The following is a 12,980-nucleotide window of genomic DNA, read 5'->3' as shown; positions in this document are numbered from 1 at the left end:
CAGATCACCTTTCAGTGGGACCCTTTGATGTATGCACCTGAAACACAGGAAAACTTATGTCCCAGAGTAGACATAAGGAAGGAAGGAAGGGAGAAGGGAGGTAGAGAGGGATGGAAGAAAGGAGTCAAAAAGAGGAAGGAAAAAAGAAAAGAAATTCCCCCAAATTTTGGAAGGCAAGGAGGCAGGATTCAGAGACATTTCAAATCTGCCCTAGCTTCTCATTATCATAGAATAAAATCTGTCCCAAAGCTTTTTAAATTTGTTTAAACTAAAAGAACTTTGGGTGAAGGCAAATTATTTTTAGAATGCTCTTGTTATTCAGGTTGAAGATACTAATGATACAGAACTCATAAATTATACAGTAACAATTTGTTTTCTTATTATAACATTAAAAATAACATAAACCAGTGCAGTATTTTTGTGCATTTGCTGAATGAAATAAAGATAATTTAAATTGGGAGCCTCCATGCAGTTCTAGTCAAGTTCGAGCAGAAACTCTCTGTATCAGTCTCTGACATGGCAATTTTCTAGGAAAGAAATTCATTTAGGGAATCAATCAGGAATTCATTCGTTACTGTTTGGTTAATATTAACTAAAGATTTTTAAAAAAATCACCCTTGTCTTCTTCATTTGCTTATTTTAAGTGGTGAGTATATGAAAACAATGTTTACTTTTCTTATTGAAGACTGTGCAGAAAGACCTACAGGTATTTGTCTCTGGGTGGGAAGAGCAGAAGATCTGGATCTGAAGGCTGGCCTGGCCTCTTACTTGCTTTGTACCTTTGGGTAAGTCACATCTCTTCTCAGGATCATACATACCTATTCATGTGCCTGACAGAGTTGTGACACAAGGTACATGGAAACAATCTCCAACTTCAAAGGGCTGTATAAATAATCGTTTATAATTATTAATACAGGGACCAAAGTGCTTTGTGATAGGAATAAGCAGTCAAAAACACCCACTTTTGGGACTTCCCTGGTGGCGCAGTGGTTAAATCTGTCTGCCAATGCAGGGGACGTGGGTTCGAGCCCTGGTTCGGGAAGATCCCACATGCCGCGGAGCAACTAAGTCCGTGCGCCACAACCACTGAGCCTGCGCTCTAGAGCCCGTGAGCCACAACTACTGAGCCTACGTGCCACAACTACTGAAGCCTGTGTGCCTAGAGCCCGTGCTTCGCAACAAGAGAAGCCACAGCAATGAGAAGCCCGCGCACCACAACGAAGAGTAGCCCCCGCTCGCCGCAACTAGAGAAAGCCCGCGTGCAGCAACGAAGACCCAACACAGCCAAAAATAAATAAATACATTTATTAAAAAAAAAAAAAGACAACAAAAAACACCCACTTTCAAGGAGAGGCAGGAAGAGCTGACCCTATTTGGATTTTCTCCATTTGCCCTCCAGATCCACTCTCCACCCTGCTTCTCACAAATCCAGCCCCCTTCCCTAAGCTTCTGCTTGCTTTGGGCCGGTCTGGTGTTGATTCTCCCTATAGGTTACTTCGGACTGGCTGTGTCCTTCTAACAAAAGCCACAGCTCCTTCAGGCAGCCCCTGGCACACCTCCCTCCCCTGACCCCTTTGGGCCCAAGGGGTCTTCCCAGGCCCCGTTGGTTTCCTTTTTCCCTGCACACTGCCCTTTGGGTGGGTGTGCCATCTGACTCCTGCTAGGATGAGGCTGCTCAGTCTAATTAACTTGTGTAATTACTGTAAAAAATATGAAAGTACATTGACTTTGAAAGAAAAAATAAGTAAAAACAGGCAGTTTAGACAAATGGTTTAAATTAACGAAACTGGGAAAAGGAACCCTTCCCAAAGATATATGGATGCAAATGACACCTTGCCACGTCACCATTGTGAGGAAATATGCACACCACATTTCTCAATCCAGTAAAGAAAGCTCTGAACTGTAAACAAACAAGCAAACAAAAACCCAGAGTCATCACCCTGCAAGCTTCTTTTTTACCCTGCATACTTTTAGTGCCAAAATAAATGAACCTTGAATTTTTCCTGTAAGTTATATACTTACTCCCTGACATAAATCCATCCGTAGCATTTTCAATGCTGACCTTTTGCAGATTTGCAACATTCAGGGCTATCACAATCATGTGAGAAAAAATATTTTTCCACTAAGAACATACTGAGTGTAAACTTGGTAATGTTGGCAATCTTGTGATTTTCTTTTCATTTAAATACATGTTGTGTTTGCTAATATAGTGAGCCAGTCCTTTCAAAGCCTGTACTTTCTTTAAACATTTTTATTGCAAACAATCTATGCTTTTTTCCTTTTGGATTCTGTCTTCCTTACACAGTAAGAACTCAAAATCCTATGTTTTAAATAAAAGGAAATTCTTGGCTTTATTAGGTAAGCATAGAGAAGAGTAAAAAGTTTTGTTAAGTAGTGAATGGAATTAAAAAGGTGACGCTTATCTTTTAAATTAGTGATTCTTAAGGTTTGGTGTCTATCAGAATAATCTTTGGGGCTTGTTAAAAATAAACATCATGCCCTTTCCATGAATGTCTAGCATTCTGTATCATTATAAAATTCAATGTTCTCATCTGTGAAATGAAGATAACCTCACAGAGTTATTGTGAGGATTAAGTGAGATAGTGTATATAAAGCACCAAAGCACTTAGAACTGCTCTTAATGCACAGTAAGCTATAGGAGTGTAGCTACTATTATTTTTGTTGGGAGACAATTCTCCATGTTTCTGCATGTCTTGGGAGCAGAGGCACTGACCACCTTTGTTCTGGACTATTTTCTCCAAGATGTTTGTATAGCAAACAGCCTTGAAAGATACAGGGTCTCCCTCCAGAGCAGGGGGGCAGTTTTGTTTTCTTTCTAGTGTAATAATGTCTCCCTTTGGTGGAAATGTCTATTATCAAGATTTGGGCTCCCTGAGCTCAGAGCTCCTCAGCTGTGATGCAAATCCTCTGCAAGCATGGCATTCACATGGGCCCCTCTGTCTTTCCCCTGTGAACTTGGGGGTGGCAAGAGGAAACCAACATGAACATGAACCTCATGCTGCTTGCTGTGCCGTAAGTAATAAAGTCCTTTGTCTCTGACCCAGGAGTTTTGAGTCTTCCACCAGCATCTGTGTGGCAGGCAAAAGGAAGGTTAAAAATCTCAGCCCCTTCACTGTTCTTGACAATTACAGGGTTCAGAAGCATGCAGTCATGTTTAAAGAAGTGCAATTTGTCAACCAAAAGTAATTTGATTTAAGTAATTAAAAAGTAATTTCAGGGAATTCCCTGGTGGTCCAGTAGTCAGGACTCTGTGGTTTCATTGCCAAGGGCCCGGGTTCCATCCCTGGTCAGGGAACTAAGACCCCATGAGCCGTGTGGCCAAAAGAAAAAGTAATTTCATTTTTCACTCCCATCTCTAAATGAATATTTGAAAGGATCTTATTGCACAACCTCGGCACCATCCAGCCGCTCCCACATGCAACCATGGTCCCCATCTTATCTTCTGGTTCGAAGGGTACTATTAATGACCTTTGGAATCTGAATCCACCTGTGGCCATTATTCAAAACCACTAATCAGTGGCCAAATGGTAGAGCTGCAGAAGGTTTGAGGAGAATTTGCATTTCTGAACTTCCTCCAGGATCTCAGTTGACCCCTTCCTCACCATTCCAGCATACGATGCACAATTCCCAGCATCTTCCTCCAGAACACCTTATTTCATAGCAACTACAGTTTTGCCCCTGTTATTTCCTCAGCCCACTCAGCACCACTGACATCTTGATGACTGACTCATTCCTAAGAGAATATAGGCCACCGAGAAGGGAAACCCTCCGGAGGGGCAAACACTATTAGAAGAATGATGACTGGTACTAGCTCCAGAGAGAAAATCCAAGTGGTGGACACTGCCCTGTTCTCCCACCGTAATTTACACATGACCAAGTCTAAAGCTGGAGGACAGCTACTTGGGTTCTTTCAAAGGGTGCAAGTAGTCAGGCCAAGGCCCTTTGGACCCAGTGTATCTACTCTGTCTTTTACCGCTCTTTGGCATGCCAAATTCAATGAGGGCACAGAATAGATAACAAGAGAATGTTATTCAAGAGAAGCTGGACTCATGGTAAATCCCATGAGTATTTTGCTAATACCCTCACTGCACTTGTCAGGCTTGTTGAAAAGCCTCTTACCAGGAAAGGAACAAGCAATGAGGATTTGGCAGAGCACAAAGCTCAATTTTAATATCCTTATTAAGGGTCCTTTTTGCATCTTTGATTTATGTGCTTTTCTTTTTCCGGCCTTGCCTCGAAGCTTGCGGGATCTTAGTTCCCCTGGCAGGGATTGAACCTGGGCCCTTGGCAGTGAAAGCATGGAGTCCTAACCACTGGGCAGCCAGGGAATTCCTTTATGTGCTCTTCTTTCCCTGGTTTTGACTTTTGGGCCTTTTATTACCATAATCATAGTGGACATTAATTTTTAGTCCAGTTTAGTTCAGATAAGATTCCAATGTGCTCCACTGTAATTATTCCCTGGCAAATACCTTCAGCTTCCTTGCTTCTCTCTTCCTCTCTCAATCACCTTGGCATAAATCCCCGAATAAAACCAACCATTGACTTTTCCACTCCTTCCCATGAACAGCTGAACACTGTGAAGAATCACACAACCACAGACTGGTTTTACTTTATCACAGACAATGTGTAGGCACACTCAACCCTGTCCAGCAACTCCAGGATTCTCCAGTAAATTTGCTTTCTCACACAATGTGATAACAATTTTATACTTTCACTTCTGTTCTCACACTTCAGCCCTCAAGAGATACTCTTATCTTACGCTTCATTGAGAAAACAGAAGCCATTAGACCAGAGACCTTGTCTTTTCGTGGTCAAAGCTACCAACCTCTCTGCATCTGCACCCATCTTTTCTTTTCTTCCTGCAACGATGGAGGAAGTGTCTCTCATCCTATTTAAGGTTAAAGTAGTACTCGGATCGCAACTCTTCTAGCCTTCTTGGGTTATTTCTTTTCTCCTGCATAACCAACCTCTCCTGTATCAACTCGAAGATTTTCATGGCAAATAAAAAGACAGAAAACACTTATAAAGGCTCCCAAATTTACATCTTCTGCCCACGGTCTGGAGCCAGACACCTGAGTGGATATTATGCTAATTAGTAGATCCATGTGTCCTTAAGCTTCCCGTATAAAACCTTATTATAGAGAATATTTCTGAAATGACTGTTTACCTAACTTCACAGATTATTTAGACTAAAAGTAAATAGGTGTTAGCCTTCACATTGGAGATTTTTCTTTGCTAATCTTTCTCCTCCCTTTAAAAATGAAGCCAAACTTATCCATTGCACTCCGGATGTGCTGACCCCTGCGATTTTCCCAAATGTGGGAAACTCAAACGCATAATTTGTGGTAGTGGGGGACTGCGTTCGTGCTTTTGCCATTTAAAAAAAAAAGAAGAAGAAGCCAAACACCAGTGTTTCAATTGTGTGTTTGGCTCAAAATCCTCTTAACCACCAACCCATTAAGAAGCATGCTAAGGGAATGGGCATTGGAGCTATGTCTAGCTTTCCCCTTTTGTCTAGGCAACCAATCAGATAGGTTTATCTTCCCTTTGTAGATGCTTGGTTTTAAAAAGTGCTTCATTCATGAATTCTGAAGGAAGGCTAAGAAAACTTGGAACCATTCTAAATTGTGGAATTCAGCCATTAGACACCTGTAGCAGACTGTGCAGGGATGGGTAGCATTCTTTGGTGGATGATTTTGGAACTGGCGTAGTCTCTGTTGGATGCATTGTAACCAGTTGGAGAGATATGGGGCCAGGGTGAGATCCCTTAAGAATCTCTGCTCAACCAGTTCTATCTCTGGCTCTCTGGTGGTCAGCAAGTAAGCAGCTGGCTTCTGTCTCCCTGATGACCTAGTGGTTCCAGGATATAAACCCACTAGGAGAGGCCCGTGTGAGTTGTGTGATTTTTCCACCTGCTCTAAATAAGAATGCTGGAGGAGTGGGAAGATTGTAAAATGAGTTTCTCCACAGAAGTGACTGTGGGCCGGACAGTAAAGGGCAAGTGGATGTGAAAAAGACTGGAAAGATGGCTTCCCTGGTGGTGCAGTGGTTGAGAGTCTGCCTGCCGATGCAGGGGACACGGGTTCGTGCCCCGGTCCGGGAAGATCCCACATGCCGCGGAGCGGCTGGGCCCATGAGCCATGGCCGCTGAGCCTTGAGCGTTCGGAGCCTGTGCTCCGCAACGGGAGAGGCCACAGCAGTGAGAGGCCCGCGTGCCGCAAAAAAACAAAACAAACAAACGAAAAAACAGTATCTACTGAATGCTAAGGCATTATGGCCTTAGTGTTTATTTACAGACAATTTTTTAGAGCAGTTTTAGGTTCACAACAAAATTGAGAGGGGGAAGGGACAGCGAGTTCCCATACACCCCTTTCCCCCACATGCACAGCCTCCCTCATTATCAACATCCCCTCACCAGAGTGGGACATTGGTTACAACTGATGAATCTACACTGACACAACCCGAATCACCCAAAGTCCATAGTTTACACTAGGGCTCATTCATTCCTGTATAACATTCTATTTGTTTGGAAAATGTATAATGACATGTATCCATCATTATAATATCATACAGAGTATTTTCACTGCCCTAAAAATCCTCTGTGCTTTGTCTATTCATCCCTCCCTCTCCCAACCACTGATTTTTTTTTTTTTCTGTCTCCATAGTTTTGCCTTTTCCAGAATGTCATATAGTTGGAATCATACAGTATGCAGCCTTTTCAAATTGGTTTCTTTCACTCAGTAATATGCATTTAAGCTTCCTTCATGTCTTTTCATGGCTTGATAGCTCACTTCTTTTTAACCCTGAATATTATTCCATCACCTGGATGTACCACATTTATCCATTCACTTACTGAAGGACAAACTTAGTGCTTCCAAGTTTGGGCAGTTATGAATAAAGCTGCTATAAACATCCACATGCAAGTTTTTGTGTGGACACATTTTGAACTCCTCTGGGTAAATACCAGGGAGTGCAATTGCTGGAGTGTAAGGTAAGAGTATGTTTAGTTTTATAAGAAAATGCCAAGCTGCCTTCCAGAGTGACTGCACCTTTTCGCGCTTCCGCCAGCAGTGAGCGAGAGCTCCCACTGCTGCACAGCCCCCTCAGCGTTTGGTGTTGTCGGTGCTCCGGATTTTAGCCATTCTAATAGGTGTGTAGTGGTATCTCGTTGTTTCAATTTGTATTTCCCTGATGACATATGATGTGGAACATCTTTTCATATGTTTATTTGCCATCTATATATCTTCCTTGTTAAGGTGTCTCTTAAGATTTTTGGCCCATCTTTTAATCAGGTCTTTCATTTTCTCATTGTTGAGTTTTAAGAGTTCTCTGTAAATTTTGGCTAACAGTTCTTTATCAGATGGGTCTTTTGCAAATATTTTCTCCCAGTTTGTGGCTTGTCTTCTCATTCTCTCAACACTGTCTTTCACAAAGCAGAAGTTTTTAAATTTTAATGAAGTCCAACTTATCAATCATGTCTTACATGGACTGTGCTTTTGGTCTTGTATTGTTAAAGTCACCAACATACTCAAGTTGAGTGAGCATTTTTTTTTCTTCATTTGGAAAAGAAAGATTTTGAGACTTCCTGCAATGTGTGTGAATTAGTTGTGAGTGCACTTGCAAATCTGCAAATGTTACTGTTAATAGAGACTTCTATTTTGGAATAAGTATGTGTGCTTAGTCTGTGACAAGTTAACATCAAATGAAATAAAATTAAGTTTATGGAAGTTTCAAGTCCATATTGATACTAGAAAATTAATTGTATTCCATATGACTTTCCAATACTGTTTATGAAAACTTAGAAATGCTGTAGAGGTCAATCTCAGTTACCAGAATCCAAAATTCAGCTGTGATCAAGTTGCTAATCATGAACTCTGTTTTAGGCTATAAGTCTACTAACTCACTGAGGTCATTTGACTAGAGATTGTCTGTGAGGAAATCACTGTTTACTATGCTATCATTTCTCCTTTTATAAAGAAATCCAAGGAAGAGATAAACAAGGAATAGAATGTATAGGTTACATCTAAAAATTCCATGTTTGCTCATCTAATCTTGAAATTTGGACTAAAATAAATAGAGCCAAAGGCCAGAGATTACATAATAAGGATGTTCTGGTTTCAGATGTTATTGCTTAAATAATTTAATATTGATCAACACAACCCTAATTGTGTTAGGGTTTTGTTGATTTATTGAATGTGTTTTTACCTAAGCAGTTGAGCCGCAGGAGGTAATAGCTCTTAAACCCCATTCCCCGGGTTCTAGTATGAAATGAACCAAGGATTGATAAGCCTCCCTGCTTCTTCTAGTACAGCCTTGGGAAAGAAAGTCAGGAAAGAAGAAGTTCTGCTCTGTGGACAAGGGTTGTGGGGAAAGGGACTTCCCTGGAGGCGCAGTGGTTAAGACTCCGCACTCCCAATGCAGGGGGCCCGGCTTCGATCCCTGGTCAGGGAACTGGATCCCACATGCATGCTGCAACTAAGAGTTCGCACGCCACAACTAAGGAGGCCTCGAGACACAACTAAGGAGCCGGCAAGCCACAACTAAGGAGCCCGTGAGCCACAAGGAAGGAGCCCATCTGCCACAACTAAGACCCAGCACAACCAAATTAAAAAAAAAAGGGTTGTGGGGAAAACATGACAAATGGGATAGCCCTGTGGCTGCAGCTAGTAGTACATCCATTCCTATTGGATCAAGATGTAGGGCTTTTTACAAATACTGCTGGATTCAATTAGCTGTTATTATTTTCTTGTATTACCCTTATCTGGTTTTGGAATCTATATTACACTAACTTCATAAAACGAGTAGGCAGATTTTGCAAGTTGTCTATTTTTTTGGTAACAATTTGTTCTTTTCAGGAGAACAGTCTGATGACTTTTTCAGTCATCAACAGTCTGATGACTTTTTCAGTTTCCTTAATGTTTATACAAGCACCACTTTTGGCATTTTACATATTTCTAGGAACTTTTGCATCCTATCCATGTTTTCAACTTACTATCTATTTGGTGGTTTTCCTAATATTTTATTCTAGATTCTGTTTCATGGAGTTTTCTACAATGAGAGAGATGAAATGAAACCTGAGCAGGTCAACACTTTTCAAACACATCGTCCACCTCTCTGAGTAGGGTAATTCTGTCCAGGATGTAGCACCCCCAGGACTAGTCTATCATCTGACTCTTACCTGGCCTGGCCCTTCTGTGGTCCTCCCTGGTTGCCATCTAGTTTGTCTTACCCTCTCAGAGTTCTAACCCCAGCTTAGGCATCCTCCTTGATGATGCCGGCCATGGTTAATAACCAATAGGGGTAAAAGAGAACTCTAAGGGGTGTAGAGGAAAGTGCGTGCTTTATAGGTACAGGATTTCCTTCCGGAGTGATGAAAGTTTCTGAAACTAGATGGTGATGATGGCTGCACACCTTTGTGAAAGTACTTCATGCCACTGGATTGTACACACTTTAAACTGGTATATATGCCTGAAACGAATATAATACTGCATGTCAATTATACATCAACATAAGTACATATATACATACACTGGTTCAGATGGTAAATTTTGTTATGTGTATTTTTCCACAATAAAAAAAAAATTAATCTCAGACTTGGGACAAGAGCCTCCTCTGCGTTTCTTAGTTCCTTATTTATTTACATTTCCCTCAGTCACAGGGGTAGTGGCTACCCTTTGCATTTACTATTTTTAAAATTTTTTTGTTATGTATAAACATAAAATCTACCACCTTAGCCATTTTAAAGTGTACACACACTTTTGTTTCACAGTTCTAGAGGTTATAAATCTGAAATCAAGGTGTTGGCAGGGTCCGGTCCTCTTGGGACCTCTGAGGGAGAATCTCTTCCACGCCTCTCTCCTAGCGTTTAGTGGTTGCTGGCAATCCTTGGTGCTCCCTGCCTTGTGGGAGCATAACTCCAATTTATGCTTCTGGCATTGGACGGTTGTCTTCCTTGTGTGCACGTCTCTGTTTTCTCCTCTTATAAGGTCACTGGATTCAGTGACTTCATTTTAACTGATTACATCTGCAAAGACCCTGTTTCCAAATAAAGTCATATTCACTGGTACCAGAGGTTAGGACCTGAATAGATCTTTTTGGGGAGACACAATTCGACCCACAACAGGAGTCATCACCAATGTGGTGGCAAAGAAAACTGATGCCACACAGAGAAATCTGCACATAGACCTGTTTACTTGAGGAAAAAAAAAAAGTCCCCGCTTCCTTTTCCAGCCTTGCAGTGTGCTTCAAGCACCCTCTACTGGCAGAGTTTAACATCCAGCCAGCTGGCAACAGGCAAATGCAGTCTGCAGAGTGCTGTTCCCTGGGGCAAGGGATGATGGGCTTTGCAGCTCAGAGGCAATGAATTCATAACAGCCACAGACTAAAGTTCTGTCTGCTTTGAAGTGAGCCTTCCCTGCGTTAGTTTTTTTTTTTTTTGCGGTACGCGGGCCTCTCACCGTTGTGGCCTCCCCCGTTGCGGAGCACAGGCTCCGGACGCGCAGGCCCAGCGGCCACGGCTCACGGGCCCAGCCGCTCCACGGCACGTGGGATCCTCCCGGACCGGGGCACGAACCCGTGCCCCCTGCATTGGCAGGCGGACTCTCAACCACTGCGCCACCAGGGAAGCCCCCCTGCGTTAGTTTTAGCTTGACTACGGAGCTCTAAATCAGCTCTGGGACTAAAACCTGGGAAGGGAAGAGTCCAAAGAGAGGAGATGCTTAGGCTATAGGTCTGGTAGGTTATAGGAGGTTGGAAGACCTTGAAGTGGGAGAGGGATGATATTTTAGGGAGAGGGACCAGTATGGGCAGAAGCAAAGCATGGGAGACCCTAGGCTGTTATGGAATTCTGAAAGCCACGTTAAGGTATTTGAACTCTAATCTGAGGGTGAAGTTGGGTAAGAGTAACATGACTAAATTTGTAATGTAGAAAATTTCCTTTATCTCCAGGCAGCATGGGAACTCCTCCTGTTTGGGAAGGAGAGCCCTGAGCAGGCAGCAGTGAGCTTCTATAGGAGGAGTGTGCACAAAGGAAGTGGACTGGGAAACCTGCATAGCTGAAGAACCTCATGGGAGACAAGGTTCAATGAGAATCATCAAATGTTTCAAGTATGGAAACGACATGATCTGATGTGGAGATGATGGCTGGCATCTCAAACACAACACGTCTCAATGAATGCATCATCTTACACTGTAAGTTTGTGTTCCTTATTTCAGGAATGGCACCTGATTTCCTAATCTAGAAACCTTAGCGTTATCAGGACTCAGTGCTCTCCTTTACTCCTCCACAACCAATGATTAAATACTGCCCATTCTGCTTCATAAATGCGTCTCAACTTTTCTCCATTCTCAGTGCTACTACCTTGAAACACGCCTGTAGCATCTCTTACTTGGACTCTTATAACTGTCTCCTAACGGTCTTCCTGATATCTCCCAGCTCGTTTTCTCAGGTAGAGTAATTGTTCTGAAATGCAAATCTTAAGGTGTCACTTTATTACTTAAAAACTCTACACTGGCTCTCCATTGCTCTTAGGATAAATAGCAATTTCTTCAACATGGAACAAAATGATCCCTCATAATCTGGCTTTTTCCAGTTTCATCCCCTCCACTCCTCATCCCCCAGCCCCACCTCCATCCCAGCCATATGGGTTGTCTTTTTTTTTTTTTTTTTTTTTTGCCGTACGCATGCCTCTCACTGTTGTGGCCTCTCCCGTTGCGCAGGCTCAGCGGCCATGGCTCACGGGCCCAGCCGCTCCACGGCATGTGGGATCTTCCCGGACCGGGGCACGAACCCGTGTCCCCTGCATCGGCAGGCGGACTCTCAACCACTATGCCACCAGGGAAGCCCTGGGTTGTCTTTTATTTCTTGAAAAGCTTCACGTGGGACTTCCCTGGCAGTCCAGTGGTTAAGACTCTGCGCTTCCACTGCAGGGTTCCACCAGGGCACTGGTTCAATCCCTGGTCAGGGAACTAAGATCCCACATGCTACACTGCAGGCCAAAAAACCAAACCAAAACAAAACAAAAAAAGCCAAAACAAACAAACAAACAAAAAAAGAACCTTTAAAGTTCAGGTTGGGATATGAACCACAGGGGAAGGAGTGGCTAGAGGGAAGGGGGAGATGGAGATGGTATAATTAGCAATATGCCTACGACTGGGAAAATAAACTTGCCCTTTAAAAAAAAAATCACGTTTTTTTCCTTTACTCTTTTTCTCTTCTTGACACTTACGTCACCACTCCCTTATCCCCAAACTTCTCCCTTATTCCCACCCCTCAAATTATCCTCTATTTTTCCTTTAAAGTCAGTTTAGATGTTAATTCCTCCTAGAATAATTAGTCAATGACCCTAACACTTGTCCTTGACTCTGATAATTTCAAGTTTGGCAACTCTCCTATGTGTTTGCATTAATTCTGTTCTCTCTCTAGCCTATATATATAATATACATATATGTGTATATAATATACGTACACATACATAGTATGATATATGCTATATCATACTATATATATATATATTTTGTGGTACGCGGGCCTCTCACTGCTGTGGCCTCTCCCGTTGCGGAGCACAGGCTCCGGACGCGCAGGCCCAGCGGCCATGGCTCACGGGCCCAGCCGCTCCGCGGCATGTGGGATCTTCCCAGACCGGGGCACGAACCCGTGTCCGCTGCATCGGCAGGCGGACTCTCAACCACTGCGCCACCAGGGAAGCCCCATACTATATTTTTAACTTTATTTTGTTCCATTTTCTTAAAAGAATTTATTTTTTCTTAAAGTTTATTTGCTTGTTTATTGTCTGTCATCCTCCACGAGAATATATGCTCCTTGAGATTAAGAACCTTGTCTACCTTGCTCACCACTATGTCCTCAGAGCCTACAACAGTGTCTAGTTCATAGTAAAGACTCAAGAAATATTTACTGAGTGAATGATAGAAACAACTTTTTTTGAGGTAAAGTTCTTCAT

This window comes from Lipotes vexillifer, unplaced genomic scaffold, assembly GCF_000442215.2.
Source record: "Lipotes vexillifer unplaced genomic scaffold, Lipotes_vexillifer_v1.1 scaffold230, whole genome shotgun sequence".
Taxonomy (NCBI): domain Eukaryota; kingdom Metazoa; phylum Chordata; class Mammalia; order Artiodactyla; family Lipotidae; genus Lipotes; species Lipotes vexillifer.
Note: the sequence above shows the minus strand (reverse complement) of the source record.